The sequence below is a fragment of the Palaemon carinicauda genome, chromosome 19, assembly GCF_036898095.1.
Source record: "Palaemon carinicauda isolate YSFRI2023 chromosome 19, ASM3689809v2, whole genome shotgun sequence".
Classification (NCBI taxonomy): domain Eukaryota; kingdom Metazoa; phylum Arthropoda; class Malacostraca; order Decapoda; family Palaemonidae; genus Palaemon; species Palaemon carinicauda.
In genome coordinates this window covers 98,054,018-98,080,739 of record NC_090743.1, presented here as the reverse complement: position 1 = coordinate 98,080,739, position 26,722 = coordinate 98,054,018, and the positions used below count along the sequence as shown (strand labels likewise).

At 35.6% G+C, this 26,722-nt stretch overlaps 1 pseudogene; it reads left to right on the top strand.

Moving 5' to 3' along the window:
• LOC137659162 (lachesin-like) overlaps positions 1–26,722 on the top strand; it is a 103,051-nt pseudogene that overhangs the window by 25,117 nt on the left and 51,212 nt on the right.

The window sequence follows — 26,722 nt, the reverse complement described above, 5'->3', positions numbered from 1 at the left end:
ATGTATATATATATATATATATATATATATATATATATATATGGATATATATATATACAGTATATATATATATATATATATATATATATATATATATATATAAATATATATATATATAAATGTTATGATTGAAGATAATTGTGTTGGCCTAATTGGTAACGTCCTTGCCTGGTGATCGCCAGACTGGGGTTCAAGTCCCGTTGAAGCTCGTTAGTTCCATTGGTCACTGCAACCTCACCATCCTTGTGACCTTAGGAGGGGGCGGGGAGTCGGTTTGAGCGAGCCTATAGGTCAATCTGCTTAGTTATCAGTAGCCATTACCTGGCTCTCCCTGGTCCTAGCTTGGGTGGAAAGGGGCTTGGGTGCTGATCGTATATATATATATATATATATATATATATATATATATATATATATATATATATATATATATATATATATATATATATATATATATGGTCAGTCTTTATGGCATTTTCCGGCTTAATATGGCAATGTACCTGCTCCTTGCCTCTATCATTCATGAGCTACCTTTAAACCATTAATGTGATAAGAAAAATATTTAGTTTACCGGATTTTGTATAGAGATATCAGCTCAGAAAAAATATGCAACCACAGGACTGAGACTTTTAACAGAACCAATTGCTATCTTAATGTTAACCAGTCGAGAGAGAGAGAGAGAGAGAGAGAGAGAGAGAGAGAGAGAGAGAGAGAGAGAGAGAGAGAGACTAATCTTCACATAGAAATTCCTTTAACTTTATTCATTGGTGCATGGATATTTATATAGAGTATAGTTATGATTAAATGTTATTTAAAAAAAAAAAGATTCAATATTTCAAATTTAAGAATCTCTAAAAGGAAAACTATATCGTTAACTTACCTTTAACAGATGCTGCGTGAATATGATAATTATTTTCCCATTAGACGAGGAGAGAGTATTATAAGAAAGCTTTCATTTTTTAATAAGTTGATGGATATTGAGAGTTTTTTTACTACATATTATTATTATTATTATTATTATTATTATTATTATTATTATTATTATTATTATTATTATTATTATTTTTATTATTATTATTATTATTATTAATACTTTTCTACTATTAATACTATTACTATTATTATTATTATTATTTTTATTATTATTATTATAAATATTATTATTATTATTATTATTATTATTATTATTATTATTATTATTATTATTATTATTATTATTATTATTATTATTATTATTAAAGGGTAAAAGTACAACCATATTTAGTAGAGTATATTGATAAAATTCTTAATGGAAAAATCCCCAAAAAGAGAAAGAAACAGAAGTATTGAATAAACTTGATAAGAGAGATAACCAGGCTATATATCTGATGTGGAAATACGTATAGGAAAATATATGAATAGACTAGTTGGACTTAAAACAGGATTGCATAAAGTAATAAAACAATCTGTATCGTCTTAAGAAGCAAAATCTAAGAGGGCATTTAAATGGTTGAATTTTGCTTATAGGAGAATATTGTCACATGATGGCCAAATAAAATTATCATGATAATAAAGAAACATACTATTACTGAAAGCCATTGCTACCACAAACATATTGAGAGTTCAGAAAATGTATCATATCTAAGTTGAGGTTTTATTTTAAGGTTAACTATCATAAAGAACATTAACTCTAAACGGAAAAAAAAAATTCTGGTAAAATCTGTCATTCTACTCATCTCCATGTGTTTGAAATTTTATTGCCCTATGATCATTGTAGCATTTCCTGTTTTATTTCATTAACTGAAATCTGTCATTCTATTCGTCTCCATGTGTGTAAAAATTCACTGCTCCATGATCATTCTAGCATTTCATGTTTTATTTCATTAACAATATATATATATATATATATATATATATATATATATATATATATATATATATATATATATATATATATATATATATATATATATATATATGTATATCTTAGTTGATACATTTGCCTTAATAACCGGCTGATGATAATAGAATACTCAATACATATACAAATTTAGATTGATTTCATACTTTTGCTTTGGTTACACTAAAAAATTATCACCAATATCAACGTCCTGTTTTTAACTAAACCTCTCTTTTTTTCCTTATTCTTCAGAATCTCACTATGGTCTTCCGATTCAAACTGTTACTGTCAATGTTGGACAAACAGCAAGACTAACTTGCTTTGTACAAACACCTGGAGATTACAAGGTCAGTGTTCCTAATTCCTAGATATTTTTTTAGCATACCAATGTACTCCTTTTTGCTATTTTCATCTAATAATTGTTTTCCTTGTTTAATAAATGAAGTCCGGTACATTATGTTACTTATAAAGTTTCCCAAATGCTATATTAAACTTATAGAATTTTTGAGTTAGATTCCTACCCTATAGGTTTATACTCCAAATCTAGAATAAATATAATCAAGGATTCCACGATGAAAGGTAAATTGTATCACTCAAACTCAAATACTAATAAGTGTACTAATAAGTTCCTCTGCTCCTAATAGCACAAAAAGCAACATTAGATAGAATTTCATATTGATGCAAATGGCCTCGGTTAGATTTTGCTCGTCGTTTCTATCATGAGCTTTTAAATTAATACTTCTCCATTCATCATTCTCTGCTTCACAGTTCATACCCCTCAGCCATGTAGGTCTGAGTCTCCCAACTCTTCAAGTGCCTTATGGATCTCTTAAAAAGTTTGATGAACTAATATCTCTTGGAGACTGCAAAGAGCATGACCAGACTATCTCCATCTACCCCTCACCGTGACTTTGTAGCGAGGGGTAGTAGGTTGGCCAAGGCACCAGCCACCCATTGAAATACTATCGCTAGGAAGTTATTGGCCCCTTTAACTGGTCAGACAGCAATGCATAGCATCCCTCTCTCTGGTTACGGCTCATTTTTGTTTATTTGCCTACACATACACCGAATAGTCTGGCTCATTCTTTACAGATTCTTGTCTTTCCTCGTACACCTTAAAACACTGAAATTACCAAACACTTCCTCGCTCAAGGGGATAATTACTGAACTATAATTGTTCAGTGGCTACTTTCCTCTTGGTAAGGGTAGAAGAGACTCTACCTACTGTATGGTAAGCAGCTCTTCTAGGAGAAGGACACTTCAAAATCATAGCCTCTGTACCATGGTCTTACACTGTCTTGGCTTAAAGTTCTCTTGCTTGAGGGTACACTTGGGCTCACTATTCTATCTTATTGTCTTTCTTCCTCTTGTTTTTTAATAGTGTGATAGGCAGGCTTAATAAGAGGGCCATGGAGGCCTGGTGGTTTATCAAAAGGTTGTCTTGATTATCCTTTCAAAACCATCCCTACTGTACTCTCTAAAGTTGAAGTGGCTATCCTGGAGGATATATAGCCTTGCATGGTGTATCGGCTCCTCCATGTAGATCAGTTTTTCCAACATTTTATCTATAGTCTATAGTCTATAGTTTATAGTTTTTGTTATAATTCTTGTTAGTTTAATTTCTAAGTATGATGTCCCCTTTTTATCACCACTAATTCTTATGCTATCTGGAGACATTTGAAATCCGGAACCAGTAAGTCCTAGATTTCGTCAGTCGTCTACTGTATCGCAATATTCGTAGTCTTCATTGCATCCAGACAGTATGATATTCTTTTGGGCTCAGAAACTTTGGTTTTTTTATATGAGGCACTCATCTGAGAGCCTTATGATTGGTTTTAAGAAGCCTATAATGTTGAAACGTGATGCCATCCCTATATTAGGACTGAGCACCCTGCTTCTCATGAGTACTGCTATGAATGTGGGTGTCATGAGATTCGGGTAATAAAAGTTTGCGGCAGGAATAACAACTTAAATTTTTGTTCGATCTACCGGAATTCAGACATGGATTATTCTATCTTCGACTGGCTTCTTACCATTATGGCTAAGATACAAGAAGATGATTGAAAGGCCTCTTTTGTCTTTGTTGGTAATCTTAATGCTCATCATAGGGAGTGGTTAAGTTCTGTTTCTCGTACCAATCGCTATGACTTAAGAGCTTTAGACTTTGGCTCTGAATCAGGCTGTGAGCAAATCATATGTGAAGCTACTCACAGGTCTGGTAACTGCTAGGACCTTGCATACACTGACTCCCCTGGCGTTATAACAAGTAAGGTTAGTTTCTCCAGTCGAGACATCTGGTCATTCCTTGAATTTCATTAGTAGTGAAGATTGAGCAGCCTGTTTCTGGTATATCATACTCACGTAAGATTTAAATAATATCTCAAACAGAATGGAATGGTATTTTGCCGGATTTTTTTGGGCTTGAATTGGTCACAATTGTGTAGTAGTGTTGATCCTTTCGTCCCTCAATATAATTGATAGGCATATCCCTTCTCGTGTGCTAAGATACCGAGTGAAGGACAAACCATGGTTCAACGATGATTGTAGACATGCTTATTTGGAGAAGCAGGAGGCCTATCACCTTTGGAAGGGTACCAGATCGGATTTGGCTTAGAATAATCATACTCAGCTTAGAGCTTTTGCTCAGAGAGTTTATGCTTCAACTGAAAAGGAATACAATCTAATCATAAAAGAAACCCTTTCTGGTACAACCCAAGAACATAAGTGGTGGACTACCCTTAAATTTCCAATTTTTATTGTAGAGGCAACAGTTCCTCCTTTACTTAAACCAGATGGCTCAGTCATTCACTATACGAAGAAAAAGGCAACCCCTTTTGGCTGATGTGTTTAACAGTAAAGAGAGTATTGAGAAACTTGAACTTCATTATCCTGTTTTTATGAGGCTAAACTAACTATTTTAGCTTTTCGATCTCGTGAAATTAAAGCTCTGTTGATGGACCTTGATGCTTATGGAGGTGTAGACCCAAATGATATTTCTCCTTTGTTTTTATATAAAGACTGCAGATTTTTTAGCTCAAAAATAATCTGTTATTTTGTTCAAGTTAGCAAGAAGAGGAGCTTTAAGCACTTGGAGAATTGGTAATGTTACTCCACTACATAAATATGTTTGTGGTAGCTCAAGTCCAGCTGATTACCCGCCAATTTCCATAACTCCCATAATATCTAAAGTTTTTGAATATCTTCTGGCAAAATGTCTTAATAGGTTTGCTGAAGGTAATCATCTGTTCCCTAGTTTGCAATTTGGTTTTCGTGAAGGCCTTGGAGCATGTGATGCCCTTCTTACTGTCTCCACTTCTGTACAAAAATCCTTTGATTGTGGTCAGGAATTTCGTATGATTGGCCTTGATTTTAGTGTTGTCTTTGACCCTGTTAATCATGAGGCCCTTGTTTTCAAACTCAAACCATTGGGGGTGGGTGGGTCGTTTTAAGCGTTATTATTGAACTTCTGAGTAATAGATCTCAAAGAGTTGTTGTTGATGGGCACGATAGTGAGTATGTGAATGTGAAATCTGGTGTTCCAAAGGTTAGTGTTCTTGGCCCATTACTTTTCATGAAATATACACATGACATGTAGTTTGGCAAAGAAAACAACCTTGTTGCATATGCAGATGATAGTACTCTATTTGCATCATTTCCATATTCTAATTGTAGATCTGGGGTTGCTGAATCCCTTAATAGAGATTCAGCTAAAATTAGTGCATGGTGCAAATTATGGGGTATTAAGTTGAATCCTAACAAAATTCAAAGTATGATTGTAAGTAGGTCAAGGACAGTGGCTCCTCAACATCTGGATCTTAACATTGATAATGTTTCTTTAACTTTGTATGACTTAAAATTTTAGGTGTGATTCTCGACAGAAAATTTACTTATGAGAAAAACGTTAGGTCTGTGTCATCTTCAATTGCACAAAATATAGGGTTATTAAGAAAGTCTTTTAAGGTTTTTGGTGATCAATCTATTCTTAAGAAGTGCTTTAATTCTTGCATTCTACCATGGTTCGAGTATTGTTCGTCTCCCTGGTCTTCAGCTGCTTATTCTCATCTTCATTTGTTAGACAGGAACTAACGGCCTATTAAATTTCATATGCTTGATCTAGCTATTAATCTTTGGCATCGTTGTTCAATTATGCATGTTGCATAACACATTTCATAATTCTGACCATCCTTTACATTCAGATCTTCTTGGACAGTTCCATGCAGTTCATGATACTAGGCATGCAGTTAATTGTAGTAGTCAGACCTTTTCCATCATGAGGCTCAGAGTATTCTAAAAGTTTTATTCCAGCTGTGACCAAGTTGTGGAATGATCTTCCTAATCGGGTAGTTGAATCAGCAGAACTTCAAAAGTTCAAACTTGCTGCAAATGTTTTCTTGTTGAGCAGGCTAATATAAGTCTTTTTATAGTCTATATATTAATTATCTGTTTAAATGTTGTTAATGTTTTTTTTTTAAATATTTCATTTTAATTTTTTATTATTTCTTAAATCGTTTATTTATTTCCATATTTCCTTGCCTCACTGGGCTATCTTTCTCTGTTGGAGTTCTTAGGCTTATAGCATCTTTCTTTTCCAACTAGGGTAGTTGGTAGGCTGGTAATAATGATAATAATAATACTACTACTAAAATTAATATGGCACTCGAGAAATCTCTGTTATACTTTGATTTATAATCGTTTCATGCAACTTAACACCTAATATTTTTTCAAGGGCTTTGTTCTCAAATCTACAATCTCTGTTGGATATTTCCATAACACGACTTATGTCCGTTTTGTAATACTGATCTTACTAAACTGATATATAGCCTGATTTTCATATGAAATTTCAGGCAATTTGATTTCCAAATTTTATTTAACTTAGCCTTTTTCTGATTTCCTTTTTTTTCAATCTTTCATTAAACTCCAAATTTAAAGTCCATGTATTGAATATCATAGTTCCTAGATATTTAAATGATTTTCCCTCAGTACTCTTTTCTCCTTCCAATGATATTTCATATTCCATTGAATATTCTGTTCTCATCATCTCTGCCTTTCATCTATTTAGCTCTAGGCCAACCTTCTGTGATATTTCATTCATTCTGCTAATAAGGACAGCATCATTAGCATATTCTAGGTCAGCTAATCTCCTATCACCAATCCTTCCCCACCTTCCCCAACTGCTCTATGCATCACAAAATCCATGAGGAGGATAATCAACATATGTAAACAACACATTTTCTTGTAGTACTCTGCTGTTCACTGAAAATTCATTTGATAGCACTACTAACATTAACTTTGCACTTGCCATACTCATGAACAGACTTCATCAAATTCACATATTTAAGAGCAATTCCATAATAACGTATGACTCCACAAAATTGCCTGGTCCATACTATCAAAGGCTTTTTCATAGTCCACAAATGCCATTAGAAGTGGATTTATATATTCTACACATTGCTGTACAACATGTCTTAAAATGTAAATTTGGTCAATAAAACCTTTACATTTCCTAAATCCTGTTTGTTCATCTCTAATGTTTTGATCAATTTATCTCTCTTTTCTCTTTAGAATGAGCATACTATATATTTTCATGGCAACTGACGTGTGATACCTCTAATTATTGCAATAATTCAAGTCACCTTTTCATGTCATTTTCACCAGCACTCCTAGCTTCCATTCATCAGGGTTTGCCTCTTCATGCCACATTCTACAAACCAATCTTGAAATTATCCTAGGAATTAATTCATGTTTGGCTTATATCATCTCAGCAGTATTTCCATCATATTCAAGGGCTTTCCCCCTGAATCCATCTATTTGATTTATGTAATTGCCACATGGTGAAGTGCATGTATATTTGTGGATGTCTTTGTGCTGGAAAAGATTACCTCCAATGACAAGGTTGTTTGTTTTAAAAAAAGTTACAAGAAGTGCCCCACTTTCTTTTTCAATTCCGCCAAGGCCCTCAACACCCATCAAATTTTTTATACATTGATTATTCCTTCCAACTTTAGCATTGGGTCACCATTATCAATTTTCCTATCTCTCTCTCTGGGATCTCATTTATTACAATTTGCAGTTCTTCATAGTATATATATATATATATATATATATATATATATATATATATATATATATATATATATATATATATATATATATATATATATCTATATCTAAATACATATATATATATATATATATATATATATATATATATATATATATATATATATATATATATATATATATATGAATATATATATATATATATATATATATATATATATATATATATATATATATATATATATATATATATATATATATATATGAATATATATATATATATATATATATATATATATATATATATATATATATATATATATATATATATATATGTATATACCGACCAATCTTCTTACATGTTTCACTTAGGGCAAAGATATCCAAACTATATTTTAGAAATTCCTTTTCCACTTCCTGTAACTTCCCAATCGGTTCATGGTTCTAACTTTACAATTACCAATTTAAAATTTTTCTTTTGTATATATATATATATATATATATATATATATATATATATATATATATATATATATATATATATGGGATATTTTTAATACCACGCTACATCCGGGGATTGGGCACCATTCTATCGTTTTCTCTTACTATTGACTGACTAAATCTATAGAGGATTTATTAGCTAGATTGATCAAAGGATAGCCAGTTCCTTGTGACGCATAGTGCCTATCTAACTAAGGGAAGTGACTCCTGCCTGTCCGAACTAATTCCAGTAAGACTATCCCCCAGGCTTTAGGATTAAGAACCGAAGTGACATCTTGTCCTGTCACCTTAAATCCAATTCATTACCCTGCTGCCAGTGATTTCGTCGAGATTAAGGAGGGGCAGTTACTCCACACCCTGTTCTTGTTACCCAATTAGGTCACTCATCCGCTTATATAATCCTTGGCAAACATGGATTGCTAAGATATACTGACTAGCTCAGTATTGCGGAGATATACCGTCTAGTGACTTTGATTTTTTTATAAATAGTGGTAGTGTAGCTGATTATGAAATAGTTCTGTATTCATCTTTCATTAAAGAGCTTCATTTTTTTTTGTTTTATTATCCATTGACCTCTTATTTTCTTTTCACCGTGGTGTGACCTAATTTCATCTACTATTTATGAATAAAATAAGACCTGCATCACCCGTGAAAGGTTTTGAATACTTGATTGGGTAGTCTTCATAATTCATTTTAGAATTACATCATAGTACTATTCATGAAATACAACTTATGTTGCCTCTACTGCCTCCACATACGCTTTTGATTATAACATTAAATCTGAGATCAATGAGCCAATCAATGTGACGGTGCCGAGAGAGGGTTGTGAACTCAAAGGCAGGAAGCAATCAACTGAGTTGTTTATTAAGGAACACTCTCCTTTATATACAAAACCTCAAGGCAACAGGACATAACCTGTTCGAGAGACAGACAATGTTACAGAGCAAAACGGAGACATGATCATTCAGGTTCTTTTTAGTGCGAGGGAAGAGCGCAGATACAAGTATAATATATACAATATTATTATGTACAATTGTGTAACACACGGTTGGTACATGACTCCCCCCTTAAAAATGACATACTGTATATGTTAAATAGGGCTCCCTGATCTAGAGAGGCGAACTGTAGGCGGGTCATCTGGCAGAAGATAAGCAGGTTTTAGACGATCAATGGAGACCCAGTCTTCTTTGCCCCAAATGTTTAGGAGGAATGCTTTCGGACTGCGTCGGATCACAAGGAAAGGGCCCGTGTAAGGGGGCGTTAGTGGTGGCTTGCTGGTGTCGTTGCGCAGGAAGACGTGCGTTGCAGACTGCAAGTACGTTGGTATGTGATGCTTCGCTGTGGGCTTGTAAGTCTGGCGGCACGGAGTAAATTCTCCCACGACGTGACGTATGTGCTGGAGATCGTTGGAGGAGGTTGTAGAAGGAAAAAATTCGACAGGGACGACCAACCGGTCACTATACACCATTTCAGCTGCATAGACGTCGAGGGCGTCTTTAGGAGTGGTCCTTAGTCCCAGGAGGACCCAGGGAAGCTGAGTAAACCAGTTGCAATCCTTGCAGCGGGACATCAAAGCTGCTTTGAGGGTGCGATGAAAACGTTCAACCATTCCATTGGCAGCGGGGTTGTAGGCCGTTTTCTGATGTAGGGTGATGCCCAGGAGATTCGCTAATGACATCCACAATTGAGATGTGAAAGTAGTTCCCCTGTCAGAAGTAATATGCTCAGGGATACCGAATCTTGAAATCCATCCAGAGAGTAAGGCAGATGTACATGAGGCGGACGTTGCATTTTCCATGGGAATGGCTTCAGGCCAACGAGTGGAGCGGTCGATGACAGTAAACAGGTAACGATGTCCTTGTGATGTGGGTAGGGTCATACAACGTCGACGTGAATGTTTGCGAAACGACGCTGAGGTTGAGGAAAGGTGCCCACTCCTGAATCCGTGAGTCGATGTACTTTGGAAGTTTGGCAAGAAATACAGGCGGGGACCCAATTCTTAGCATCCTTAGAAATGGCGTGCCAAATGAACTTTGCCTTCAGCAGCTATGCAGTAGAACGTCACGAGGGATGTGAAAGGCCGTGAATGAAATCAAACACCTGTCGGTGCATGGGAGCAGGAATCCAAGGTCCCGGTCTACCAGTACTGACGTCACAGAGGAGGGTGGTGTTGGAGTCTTCGAGGGGAAAGTCTTCCCAACGGAGGGACGTGCAGGATGTCCTACATGCTTGATACTCTGGATCCTGTCGTTGGGCTTCAGCCAGGGCGTTGTAATCCAATACCACTTGAACAGCAGCCAACGCGTATCTTGACAGGGCATCGGCAACGGGATTCATTTTCCCAGGGATGTATTGAAGGGTGCAATTGTATTCAGCCACGGCGGAGAGATGTCGGCATTGACGGGCGGACCAGGCGTCAGACTGTCGAGTGAAGGCGTGCACCAGAGGCATGTGGTCTATGCGAATGACGAAGGGTGTACCTTCTAAGAAATGGCGAAAGTGACGGACAGCCAAGTGCACCGCCAGCAATTCTCGATCGAAGGTAGAATAACCCGATTCTGCCTTGGACAGTTTTCTGCTGAAGAAGGCTAATGGGCGGGGCGAGCCTTTGACCACCTGCTCGAGTACTGCACCAATAGCGACGTCGCTGGGATTAGTGGAGAGAAAGTGAGGGGCGTGTTGGATAGGAAAAGTGAGAGCCGCAGCAGTTGATAGGGCCTTCTTTGCATTGCAGAAGGCTGCTTCTTGAAGGGGACCCCACTTCAGGTCCTTCGGCTTGCCCTTGAGGGAGGCGTAGTGGGAAGCAAGAGTGGCGGCAATGGCTGGCAGAAAACGGTGATAATAGTTGATCATGCCCAAGAACTCCTGCAGAGCTTTGACGGTCGAGGGCACGGGGAAGTTCTGAACGGCTGCTACCTTCTCAGGGAGGAGGTGGACACCTTCAAGAGTGATGCGGTGCCCTAAGAATGACACTTCGTTGGCGCCAAAGGTACACTTGTCGTACCGGACTACAAGGCTGTTTTGTTGCAGGCGGTCGAGCACGATACGCAGGTGACGGAGGTGTTCCTCTTTTGAGGAGGAGAACACAAGTATGTCGTCCACATAACATATACAGAAAGGGAGGTCCCCTAGGATGCCATCCATGAGACGTTGAAACGTGGCCCCAGCATTACGAAGGCCATAACAGGAGTAATTGAAGGTGTCTGTACCAAACGGAGTGGTGATGGCAGTCTTGGGGATGTCTTCTGGGTTCATAGGCACCTGATAATACCACTTCAGGAGATCGAGCGTAGAGAAAACCTTCGCTTTGTGCAGGTATGAGGTCACGTCGGCAATGTTTGGGAGGGGGTAGTGATCCGGTTCTGTTTGCATATTCAGGCGCCTGTAATCCCCGCACGGACGGAGGGAGCCGTCTTTCTTCAGAACGATGTGTAAGGGTGACGCCCATGGGCTGGAGGCCTTTTGGCAAAGGCCCATTTCCTCCATTTCGACAAACGTCTGTTTGGCGGCTGCCAATCATTCCGGTGCCAGACGTCTGAATTTTGCGAAGACTGGGGGTCCCGTCGTCTTGATATGGTGATAAATACCGTGCTTGGCAGGAACCGTGGGTGTTTATCGAAGTTCTGGACGGAAAACCTCCGGGTACGACGTGAGGTGGGTGTAGGCATCCGTGGGTGCGCTGATGTGGAGAGCGAGGTTAGAAGGGGCGGGTTGAAGAGGTGTCGACAAGTACGAGTCTGCGTTGACCAATCGTCGGTGGGCGATATTGACCAGAAGGTGGAAATGAGAGAGGAAATCCGCACCGAGGATTGGCATGGTTACGTCAGCAACGAGAAACTTTCAATTGAATTTACCATTTCCGAACGATAATGTGAGGTTTTCGTAACCGTAGGTGGGTATCGCAGATCCGTTGGCTGCTACCAAGCGGACGTCGGCAGATGTAGACAGACTACGTCGTGGCTTGAAGAGTTTACTTGGCAAAAGAGAACGACAAGCACCCGTGTCTACCAAAAATCGCCCGCCCGTTCCTGCATCCTGTAAAAAGAAAAGATTAGAAATACGGGGGCCACCGCCACGAGCGATTGCCTACTTACACGTTTTTTGGCCACTGACAATTCCCGGCACATTTCTTCGCAGTTGCCTTGAATCTGAAGTGGTAGTAGCAAAACTGCGGCAGATGGGAGATAGTAAGTGGCTGTAGAAGTCGTTTGTTGGGGCGGGAGCGATTGGTGGGTGGTGGGAGGCTTTGTCTCTGCTTCGGGACGTCACGGTGTGGGCGTGTATGTCCTACGGCATTCATGTCAGCTTCAGTTGACGTTGAATAGGCATCCTCTTCGTCAGGGGTGGAGGCGTTGATGGAGGTCTTGAAGTGGCTGTCCATAAGGGCGTCAGCTTTGGTCAACAAGTCTTTTATGGGTAAACTATCGACATCGGGTATGGCAGCGCATATAAGTCCGGGTAAATGGCGTATCTAAAGGGCACGAAGTAGGTTCACTTCACAAGGAGAGCCGTCTGCGGCAGGTTGAAGGCGAGCGATACTGGTTATTTCCCTGAGGGCAAGCGAAGCCCTTTGGTACCCCAACGGTTGTTGCGAGAGCTGAAAAAGCTTTGCTACACGGGCGGCTGGCGACGGCGAGTACTGCTGCAGAAGGTATGTTTTGAGGGCGTCATACGCTATTGGCGTGTCTCCTTGTTCACAAAGCCAGTCGGATATTTCCGGGAAGGTGTCCTCAGATATCACCGCGAGAACATAATCTGCTTTGGTGGTTGAGCGAGTCACGCCGTTGATGCGAAACTGGACTTCTGCGCGCTGAACCCAAGCAAATGTCTCTCCGCTGGCAAACGGTGAAAGTTTCAATGGGGCGGCCGCAGCGCCAACTGCTGTAGTAGAGTCCGTCATAGTACCAACGATGGAGGGGCGATGGAGGTGTGGGTGGAAGGCAGTGGGAGCGAGTCGACTTCCGGGGTCACCAATGTGACGGTGCCGAGAGAGGGTTGTGAACTCAAAGGCAGGAAGCAATCAACTGAGTTGTTTATTAAGGAACACTCTCCTTTATATACAAAACCTCAAGGCAACAGGACATAACCTGTTCGAGAGACAGACAATGTTACAGAGCAAAACTGAGACATGATCATTCAGGTTCTTTTTAGTGCGAGGGAAGAGCGTAGATACAAGCATAATATATACAAAATAATTATGTACAATTGTGTGACACACGGTTGGTACAGCTTCTCAACTGACCTATCTGGTGAAAGAAGTTCAAGTCTCTACGGAAATCAGTAGACCAATATTGGATTACGAATGTCAAATAATTTCATTTCTCGACCGCCACTATTCATTTTCCTACTCATTATTTTCCTTTTTCTATTATTCTGGTAATAATAAGAGTAAGACCGCTTATCCAATTGCCTTTGGCACCTATCATAATAGAAAATTTCCCTGATTCAATACTTTGAATTCTGGTCTTGCTTGCGCAAAGGATATTATTTTATTATATTATATCATTGTCAATTCTTTTTTCTGGCATGAATATATTTCAGGATTGCTGAAAATAGTGGAAATTATTTCTTAATTTATAAGATAGGTAGTTGTTATCTATAGTGTCTTATTTCTTAACGTAAATACCCCTGGAATGGGGCACCATACACATAGCGAGGAATTAGTCTCATACTGTAGGTACATGAATGTATCTACTGAGTCTGAATGAGTGATACATCTCGATGTGAATAATATATCAACTTAATGTTTCATAAGTGCTGCAGATATTTTATGCATAATTATAACAGTTATAATATTTTCTATGCAAAATACATAAAACCTTTTACCACTTAAACAAGGTTGCAACGATAGCAGTCAATAGCTTTAAGGCCTAATTTAGTTTTTCAAAAGGTCAGGCATTGTAAAAGAGAGGAAAAGGGGAATTAATATGATGATTGGAGATGAGCATATAAGGAATTTTTGAATGAACATCACCGGGAAGTAGATTAAAAACAATAACTATTTATATTAACCTTGGTATAACCTTGTTCTATTCATATTTCTTAGATTTTAAAAATGATTTCTTCAAAAGCTGTAATAATACCGATTGTGATCTGCAAAAGAGGTCCCAAATAGAAGCACTCGCTCTTGAATAGCTTTACATAATTTCAGGATGGAGGAAGTAGCCTATCATATTTTATGGATCACACTAGAGTTCCAGTTTAAAGAAAATATAATTAATAATTTAGAATCAAATTTTCCCAGCATGACAGAATGTTGCATGGTTTTCATGTGAATGTGGTATATATGAATAAGTATTATTTTTTGATATTCCACCTTTCAACAAGCTTTCACAGAAAGAGATTTCAACATTGACCAGCAGGGACTCTAGGTTTAGTTCTTGCTTGCCTGAATGTAATGAACGCTCATACACAGAAATTGTTTACAGCTAAACGTAGTAAAAATATCATACTAGTTTATTGTATTTTGTGATAGAAGGACTGTCCCAGCATTCCAAAATTCCGTAAATTCTGATAAAAAAAAATCTAATGTGAATGGCAATAGGTCCCAATGAAACTTATAGTTCCCAAAGAGAAAGGTATTTTTTATTTCATAGAGCATTTTTGGTTATCTATGTCACGTTAAAAAAGCTACATTTACTGAAGTATTTTATGAAGAGTATTGTAGGTGTTCATTTGGTAATTAATGCAGCAATGAGTTCTTAAGTCGCATATCAAGATATGGACTTGAAATTATTGTTTCCTTGTACAAAAGAAGGAAAAATATCACAAACACACCCACACAGACAAACACGCACACACACACACACACACACACATATATATATATATATATATATATATATATATATATATATATATATATATATATATATATATATATATATATATATACATATATATATATATATATATATATATATATATATATATATATATATATATATATATATATATATATATATATATATATATATATATATATATATATATATATATATATATATATATATATATATATATATATAACTTACGTCAGTTGTTATGAAAATATATAGTATGCTTATTCTAAAGAGTGAAGAGAAAGATTGATGAAAAACAGTGATGAACATGCAGGATTTCGAAAAAGTAAAAGTTGCCCTGACCAAATTTCCATTTTGAGACATGTACAGCAATGCATGGGATACAGAAATCCACTTTTGATACCATTTGATAGTGTGCACCAGCCAATTTTGTGGAGAGTCCTGCGTAATTATGGAATTTCTCTTAAATATGTGAATTTAATCAAGTCTGTTCGTGAGCATAACAAGTGCAAAGTTAATGTTAATGGAGTCTTTTCAAATGAATTTCCAGTGAATAGCGGAGTACTCTAAGGGAATGTGTTGTCACCTATGTTGTTTATCCTCCTCATAGAAATTGTAATGGGTAGAACATTCGGAGATGGTGGAGAATGTTTGGAATGGATTGGTGATAGGAAATTAGCAGATCTAGACTATGCTGATGACGCTATCCTTGTTAGCAGAACGCCACAGGATTGGCAATGCTTGCTTACCTGAATGCATGAAACATCACATGAGGTTAGGCTCAAGATTAATAGAAGAAAGATAGAGATGACGAAAACGGAGCGTGCAATGGAAGATAAAATATCATTGGAAGGAGAATTTATTTAGGAATTATGATCTCCAATACACGGTCATTAGAATTAGAGTTTGGTGAAAGACTGAAAAAAGCATACCAGACAATGGCTAGGTTAAGTAAAATTTGGAAAGCAAATCGCCTGAAATTCAATATAAAAGTCAGACTATAAATCAGTTTAGTGAGATCGGTGTTACTACAGTATATGGACATGAGCCATGGTATGACAATGAACCAATCTCCAATAGATTTAGTAGATTTGAGAACAAAGCCCTGAGGAGGATATTGGGAGTTAAATGGCAGGACAGAATTAGAAATGAAACTATAAGAGAGACTACTCGAGTGCCATATTTGAATGAGATCATGATGATGGGTAGATGGAGATGGTTTGGGCATGCTCTTCGCACTCCCTAAGAGAGAATAGTTCACAAAACGTTTAACTGGGTTCCACAAGGGACTAGAAGAGTTGGAAGACCCAGGCCTATATGGCTGAGGACTATGAAGCGCGAAGTAGATGATGAATGGAGAAGTATTGAATTAAAAGCTCAAGATAGAGATGACAGGTGAAATCTACCCGCGGGCCTTTGCTTCAATAGGTGTAGGAGGAGAGGATGATGATGATGATGATGATATATATATATATATATATATATATATATATATATATATATATATATATATATATATATATATATATATATATATATATATATATATATATATATATATATATATATATATATATATATATATAATTTCTCCTATCACCTATTTAAATTGCCTTTTCATTGAAAACTCTTATCAGTCTGATATGTTGATTATAGTAATAAACGCTTATAAAATTTGAATAATTAATAATTCTAAATCATAACCCCGTTTCATATGTTAACCAAATACTTTCTAGGATTAAATCATCACATGGACAAAATATTGGTTATTTTCCCAGATAATCTTCCTTAATTATACGTTAGGTAAACAACGGATCGAGGATAATCATCATCGATTATTGCATTATGAAGCCTAATTTTGTCATAAACGAATTACTTAACAGTATAAACTATAATTAGGGGGCCATGGCCGCGAGTCTAAACTCTGGGCAATCTGTGTGTGTGTCAGTTTAACTCATTTTGGTACCATTGTATTAAGAGCATAAACTTTCCCATTTCAAATGCATATATTCTTCTTCTTTGAATTGTTCATAGTCCCTCTTCCTCCTTTTGGAACAGAGGGATATTAGGTTATGAGATTTGAAAACCAAAGGATATAGGAAAGGTGTCTAGCTTCAATTCCAGTTTCACCAGAATATATTCTCACCAGAACGTCAGCCGGGAAAGCCCAACAGCCCATTGTGGTGCCCAAACATAGTAGTGGCCTCCCCAGTAAATGGCTTAAACTCATAGTCCCGGGCTGTGATCGATCTGCTGCCATACGAATGATAGGCGAACACGTTACCACTGTACTAGCCAGGAGGCGATATATATCACTGTCGCTTTGCTGTATTTTATTTCACAGTACAAAGTGAAAAAATTATGTCTCATTGTCTTATGCAAACATCACTCTATAAAATGTCTTAATCACTTCTATTAGATTTAATTAAAATAATTCAGTATATTTGGATTTAATTTTCTGATACTCCAATAAAAGTTTAAATGTCTTACATAACTTAATAGGATGAAAGAACAATAAAAAAAAGTCCTATGGACTATATATATATATATATATATATATATATATATATATATATATATATATATATATATACATATATATATATATATATATATATATATATATATATATATATATATATATATATATATATATATATATATACATTATATTGAGTACTCAACCCCTCTTCTCCCCCCTCCAAGCTGTGAACCCCAAGACCTAGGCAATATCTGCTGATATCCAGAAGCCCCCCTTTAACTCTGCCCCATAACCAAGGACGACGATCTTCTGAAGAGGCTTTACTTTCTGCCGCTGGGATCACGAATTAGGGAGGTTTTTAATGGACTACTATGCAATTTTACATAAAAGTAGTCATAATAGCAATTATCATAATGCTGGTAATTTTTTACTTGTTTCATTTCTAGTTTCCGCATATATTCGTTACAAAGATTTTTCAATTTGCTATTCCCTACAATCCTATAAAGAACAAGCCTCATAGTTAAGGATCTTAATAACTTACCGTTAATTCAAGAGCTGTGGTGGCCTGGTGGTAGCGCCCTTGCCTGTTGGTTGCCGAAGTGGGGTTTGAGTCCCACTCAGACTTGTTAGTTCTTATGGTTGCTGCAACCTCACCATCCTTGTGAGCTAAGGATGGGGGGTTCTGGGGGAGCCTGTAGGTCTATCTACTGTGTTATTAGCAAAAAGTTTGGGTGGAGAGGGGGCTTTGGCGCTGATCATATGTAATCTGTCCAGTCGCTAGAGCATTGTTCTGCTTAATAGAGCACTGTCACTGTCCCTTGCCTCCGCTGATCATTACCGGCCTTTTAACCTTTAAACCGTCAACTGTATATAGTAAAAGCCAAGGTCTATATATTTCTATAGACCTTGTTAAAGGCAGTCTTCAAGACCAGTAGTTAAATTAGCGGTAATGAGGATTTATAATTCAGCAACGTTTTACCTACTCCTTCTTCTTCTTCTTCTTCTTCTTCTTCTTCTTCTTCTTCTTTTTTTATTATTATAATAATAATGATTATTATTGTTATTATTATTATTATTATTTATCCTTCGATTCAGGTAGCATGGATGAAAAAAGTGACCAACATAGTCTTGTCGATGGGCGAAGCTGTAATCATCAGGGATCCCCGAATGTCTGTGCAGAGAGAACAAAGATCGACGTGGATTCTCACGATCACCAACGTCACCATCAGGGATCACGGATACTACACCTGCAATATAAACACTCTGTCTCCCACATCGATCCACGGCTTCTTGAACGTTGTAGGTACGTGCGAGCAATTACTTCTTCTCTTGTTGGCGTTATTTGTCTGGCTCTAGTAAATTAATGGTTTCGTGCCTGGATCCCGATATCAAAGTTACGAGTTAAATGCGTTTTCCTGCTTTCTTTGCTGGGCGGTCTTTGTTCGCTGGCGTAGTAGAGTGTTTTGTTTGTTTGTTCTTGAAAATATCTTCTTCCACTGAATTGTCTAGGGTCATTTATTACATAATATAAGGATACGTATAATATGTTACATATGAGAAAGGGATTATACTAATTAAACGAAGAGTATAATAAGTAAAATTCCTATCACACAATATATACAGTAAGTATTATATATATATATATATATATATATATATATATATATATATATATATATATATATATATATATATATATATATATATAAGGATGAAGAGGACAGCAAGAAGACTTCGGATCATCTTACATATTTATTCAACACCAACGTTTCGGGAATCCATTCCCATCATCAGGGCTACATAAAACATGAAATTATGTTTACATTAGAAATTAATTATACATTTTTGCTTAAAATTGCTTTGGTATAAAAAAATATTAAAAAACGGTTAAAAGAATCAAAATACAAAAACCTAAACGGTATATAAAAACATGTGGCTAACAGAGGTCCTTTACAATTATGATGATAAAAACACTTGTGATCAAAATGGAATAAAAAATATACATATATGTAATTGAATGGTCGAACTTACTGTCAAGAGATGTGGCTGAAAACTATAGGAATATTTGAGAAAATTCTTGAAGAAAATGCTTTAACTACGAACAAAAAATAGATCAACAAGGGATGATAGGTAATGGCAGTTAGGCAATATGTAATGGTGTGGAGGTGGTTTGATGGTTTAAGGAAGGGGACAGTTTCTTTATATTGAGAGATTCCAAGAGAAGGAGCGAAAGGCAATCGGATGTTTGGGAAAGAATTTTGAAATGGTTGTATTGTATATGAGTTTTACATGAGTTTGAATGATTTCTTATAGAGGAAAATTCTTGGGATTTTAATACGGAACCAGTGCGATGACTGACACCCCTATGGGAATCGATGCGGACCTTCAGTAATCGTCGGGTAGACCCGATATAGTTTCCAAAATTACATTTTGGACAAGTATACTTGTAAATAACAAAGGACCGCATCAACTCCGGGAGGGTGTCTTTGAACCTGAAAAGTTTGCCAATATTTAAAGGGTTTTTTAATATAAACTTAAAATTCACATATGGGTACAGAGTGCTGAGGGCTGTGGTGAGGTCGTTTCTGAAAAGAGCATTTTTAACATAAGGCAATGATACATACATTAGTTTTTTGGGAACTTCAGGACATTTATATTTAGGCTGAAAAATACCATTAAGAAATTTATTAACAATTTTGTCATAGAGGTGTGAAGGATAACAATAGTATTTAAAATATGTTTTTAAAAATGAAATTTCTTTATGAAAATTATGCCAGTCCGAACATAAGGAATATGCTCTAAATAAAAGGGTTTGAATAGAGTTAATCTTGAATGATTTCGAACAACTGCTAAAAAAATTAAGACCCAAACCAGTGTATGTCTCTTTTCTAAAAATACCTGTAAGAAATCCTCTATTTGAACGTGAAATGTTTATGTCAAGGAATGGCAACTGGTTATCTTTTTCTATTTCCATGGTAAACTTAATGTTTGGGTGAATTCTATTTACATATTCTAAAAACTTGTCAGCATGGGATTTCTCTCTAAATAGCAAAAAAGTGTCGTCAACGTATCTCTTATAGAAACTAGGACGAAATGCTTCCGGACATTGTCCAAGGTATATTTCCTCCAAGTGGCACATGAATAGATTGGCAAATGTAGGACCCAAGGGCGACCCCATTGCCATTCCATCAACCTGTTTGAATAATTTGGTATTAAAAACAAAATGAATATCTATTACTGAAAGTTCAAGGAGTTTTCTGAAACTGTCACATTCATTGTACAACACTTTGTCCCCGCTCGATGGTTTTTATGTTAAGTCACTCTCCGGCTTTACCGACGTCTTGAGTCCTCGGACAAGAAATGGAAGAAGGCCCAACTTGATCACGATTTTTTGCTATATTGTAAGATGAGTAATATTGTGCCTAATTTCATCAAGTTTAAATTATATAGATCTTCACTATATAACTCTGATTTTTATAGAACTGCTACTCAGTCCCTCTTAGACATTGAAATTGATTTTAAATCCAAATCTATCAATAGATTGAAAGGCTCAGTGTCCTCCCTGTCACATTCATTGTACAACACTTTGTCCCCGCTCGATGGTGTTTATGTTAAATCACTTTTAAGTAGAAATATTAAACAATATACCCAAAATATAACACAGGTTCATAAACGTAAACTTTTAAAATCAGGTATTAGTCTGCCAAGATTCCTTTCTCCTAAGGATGTTGTTTTTAATTATTTTGACTACGTTCTGTCTAAAAAAGAAGAATTTTTACTTTCCTTAGGACTTGATTTTTGCCTTCCAAATTTTAAACCAAACTTTTATCAATTTTTTCTACCATTTGAACGGGTTTTTCACTGCATCCGAAATCTTCCTGCACATATTAACTTAGAAGCAACCCAACAGTCAATTCATGATATTGCCCATAGGGTGTTTTCCTCTTTGAAAGCCACCAATTGGTTTCCCTTTTTTAAACAAGATGATTTTACGGTGCTCAAGAAACTCTCAGAAAACAGGAATATTGTTATTTGCAGACCAGATAAAGGTAAAGGCGTTGTTATTCTTAACCACAGTGACTATATCCAGAAAATGAATAATGTTTTATCAGATTCCAGTAATTTTTTAGAAGTTGGTGATCTCCAATATAGCCTAATTTTTAAAGTTGAAGATAAAATAAACCGCACATTAAAACTACTCAAAGATAAAGGTATGTTGTCCGAACAGTCTTATCAATCATTATATAGTTCAGGATCTTCTTTTAGTGTTCTGTATGGACTTCCTAAGGTCCATAAGACTAATGTACCCCTCAGGCCTATTTTAGCAGCTTATAACTCGCCAAATTATCACTTAGCCAAATTCCTAGTTCCTCTCCTTAGTCATTTAACCAATAATCAATTTACTCTTCAAAACTCCGCCAAGTTCATTCCCGAAATACTTGAACAAGATAGTAACTCAATTATGGTTAGCTTGGATGTAGAATCTTTGTTTACTAACGTGCCCCTTCATGAAACAATAGAAATTATACTCAACAAGCTTTTTCCTACCGAAAATACCTTATTCAACGGCTTTGATTCAAACAGTTTCAGAAAACTCCTTGAACTTTCAGTAATAGATATTCATTTTGTTTTTAATACCAAATTATTCAAACAGGTTGATGGAATGGCAATGGGGTCGCCCTTGGGTCCTACATTTGCCAATCTATTCATGTGCCACTTGGAGGAAATATACCTTGGACAATGTCCGGAAGCATTTCGTCCTAGTTTCTATAAGAGATACGTTGACGACACTTTTTTGCTATTTAGAGAGAAATCCCATGATGACAAGTTTTTAGAATATGTAAATAGAATTCACCCAAACATTAAGTTTACCATGGAAATAGAAAAAGATACCCAGTTGCCATTCCTTGACATAAACATTTCACGTTCAAATAGAGGATTTCTTACAGGTATTTTTAGAAAAGAGACATACACTGGTTTGGGTCTTAATTTTTTTAGCAGTTATTCGAAATCATTCAAGATTAACTCTATTCAAACCCTTTTATTTAGAGCATATTCCTTATGTTCGGACTGGCATAATTTTCATAAAGAAATTTCATTTTTAAAAACATATTTTAAATACTATTGTTATCCTTCACACCTCTATGACAAAATTGTTAATAAATTTCTTAATGGTATTTTTCAGCCTAAATATAAATGTCCTGAAGTTCCCAAAAAACTAATGTATGTATCATTGCCTTATGTTAAAAATGCTCTTTTCAGAAACGACCTCACCACAGCCCTCAGCACTCTGTACCCATATGTGAATTTTAAGTTTATATTAAAAAACCCTTTAAATATTGGCAAACTTTTCAGGTTCAAAGACACCCTCCCGGAGTTGATGCGGTCCTTTGTTATTTACAAGTATACTTGTCCAAAATGTAATTTTGGAAACTATATCGGGTCTACCCGACGATTACTGAAGGTCCGCATCGATTCCCATAGGGGTGTCAGTCATCGCACTGGTTCCGTATTAAAATCCCAAGAATTTTCCTCTATAAGAAATCATTCAAACTCATGTAAAACTCATATACAATACAACCATTTCAAAATTCTTTCCCAAACATCCGATTGCCTTTCGCTCCTTCTCTTGGAATCTCTCAATATAAAGAAACTGTCCCCTTCCTTAAACAATCAAACCACCTCCACACCATTACATATTGCCTAACTGCCATTACCTATCATCCCTTGTTGATCTATTTTTTGTTCGTAGTTAAAGCATTTTCTTCAAGAATTTTCTCAAATATTCCTATAGTTTTCAGCCACATCTCTTGACAGTAAGTTCGACCATTCAATTACATATATGTATATTTTTTATTTCATTTTGATCACAAGTGTTTTTATCATCATAATTGTAAAGGACCTCTGTTAGCCACATGTTTTTATATACCGTCTAGGTTTTTGTATTTTGATTCTTTTAACCATTTTTTAATATTTTTTATACCAAAGCAATTTTAAGCAAAAATGTATAATTAATTTCTAATGTAAACATAATTTCATGTTTTATGTAGCCTTGATGATGGGAATAGATTCCCGAAACGTTGGTGTTGAATAAATATGTAAGATGATCCGAAGTCTTCTTGCTGTCCTCTTCATCCTTAAACTTAAGCTTGCCAGAAGCGAAAATGTTACTAATTATATATATATATATATATATATATATATATATATATATATATATATATATATATATATATATATATATATATATATATATATATATATATATATATATATATATACAGAGAGAGAGAGAGAGAGAGAGAGAGAGAGAGAGAGAGAGAGAGAGAGAGAGAGAGAGAGAGAGAGCAGATATGTAGGATTAAAAATAAATTTGAGTAAAATTAAGATAATGTTCAATGAATATGCCGATTAACAAAAAATAAGCGTTATTGACAAACCTCTAGAGATTGTTAATGAATATACGTACTTAGGACAGACAGTAAGTGTTTCCCCATACCATGAGACAAAATATTGAAAGAAGAATAAGCATGGGATTTAGAGCATTGGTAAAAAAAAGTAGATTAGGAAAAGTAAAATGCCACTTTCTCTAAAAAGAAAAATATTTGATTTGATGATCCTACCAGTATTAACTTATGCATAAGAAACCTAGAGCCTTACTGAAGCCCTAGAACATAAGCTAGTTACAACTCAAAGAATTGTGGAAAAAATAAAGATATCAATAACACTAAGAAACAGAAAAAGAGCAACCTGAACACGAGACCAAACTAAATATAGAGGATATTCTAACAAAAAATAAGCAAAAGTAACGAACATCAGCAACGCATATGATGAGAAGGACAGATAATAGATGGATATTAGGAATATGGAAATGGGGCCTTAGAGATATCAAAAGGAGCAAGGAAAGGACTAGAAGGTGATGGATTGACAAACTGAAGAAACTTGTGGTATATATATATATATATATATATATATATATATATATATATATATATATATATATATATATATATATATATATATATATATATATATATATATATATATATATATATATATATGAAAACACACTCACGTATATGATTTATATATATATATATATATATAAAAGCAGAAACAATAAATATGAGTTATGGATTAGCCTCTACATATCGTGAGAAAATTCAGATTGAGTAAAGAGCTAGACAGGGAGACTCCATTTCTCCTAAATTAACTACAGCATGCCTGAGGAAGTCTTAAAAAATATAGATAAGCAAAATGTAAGAGATAACATAAATGGGGGGATACCTTAATAAGTAACGTAGTTATGTTTAGTGAATCATAGGAGGAATTGCAAAAGATGATGGAAGATCTGAATAGAGAAAGCAGAAATGTAGGGCATAATTTTAATATGAGTAAACCTAAGATATTGTCTAATGAAAATGCTGAGAGACAACAAATGGGGGTTATGGTAAAAAGCTTTTGATAAAGAAAACGAAATTATGAAATGTAATATGTCATTCTCTCCAAAGAGAAAAGTATTTGATTAGATTGAACTACTAGTATTAATTTATTCTTCCGAATCTTGGAGAATTTTGGCCATCTTTGCCATGGAGCATAAGCCAATAACAACTTATAGAGTAATGGAAAGAATGATGATGGGAATAGTCCTAAGAGGAAGATAAAGAGCAACGTGGATCCGATTTTTATCGATTATCCCAATCCTTTCTAAATAAGTTTGTTCCTTGGGGTAGAGACGTACATGGGCTCTTGCTAGTGTCATCAGGTGGTGAGTGGTCTTTTTCTCTCCACTGTTCTAGGTTGTCTAACTGTCCAGGGATCATAGCGGAGGTGGTTTTCATCGTTCTCTTCTTTATATTTTCGGGTGCAATGCTGGACAATATGTAGAGTACTGGAAGGGGTGTTGGTCCTAAAGCACTAGTAATTATACAATTTGCTTTATTGAGTTTGGCGTCAACTTTATGGAAATAACATGGCCTTTCCCAGAGTGGTGAGCAGTATTCGGCAGTGGAGTAGTTGAGTGGCAGAACTGTTTTTCTTAGAATTTGAGGGTTTGTTCCCCAATTTGATTGGTAAGTTCACCAAGGAGCTTATTTTGGGTTAAGCATCTTCTCCTTTACTTTCCTTACATTTTCTCTTTTAAAAATAATATTTGCTGTAGATAGACAGGGAAGGTATAATTCTTCAGTTTCTTATCATTCTATGAGATGTTCAATTCCCCTTTTGCCTGGTATTTTTTAGATGGAAAGCACATAGCTCTTTTTTTTGGGGGGGGGGGGGGGGGGTGGGGGGAATAAAAGGGTTTGCTTGCAGTATTCATTAATTTTTTTTTAAAAACATCAGATGATTTGCTCTCAAAGGTAACAAATGAATCCGACTGGTTGGTTGGCACAGATCCTTTACATATATACATCTATGGATATCTCTAAACTTTGATTCATCAATGGTATGAATGTTGAAAAGCATCGGGGCCAACACAGGCCTCTGTGAGAGATATTTCTTCTTTTTTTTTGCTTTACTTACCGCCCATTTCAACAAAGAAAAGTCTGTTACTCAGAATTGACTGGATGATATGTACAATGCTCCGTTGCGAATGGCTTTGGGAAGTTTCAAAAGAAACAACCAGTGGTTCACAGAGTCATAGGATGCTGTTAGGTCAACAATTACTGCCCCCTTTTTTCTGAAGCGTAAAATCATAGTCCATATGCTGAGGGATCAGCAAGATCTAACTGCCCTGGAGCCAGCCTGGTCTAGTGTCAGTTGTTCTTCGACTGTGGAAGCTTTATGTATACTGTGTTTGTGTGTGTGTGTATATATATATATATATATATATATATATATATATATATATATATATATATATATATATATATATATATATATATATATATATATATATATATATATATATATATATATATATATATATATATATATATATATATACATGTATATATATATATATATATATATATATATATATATATATATATATAT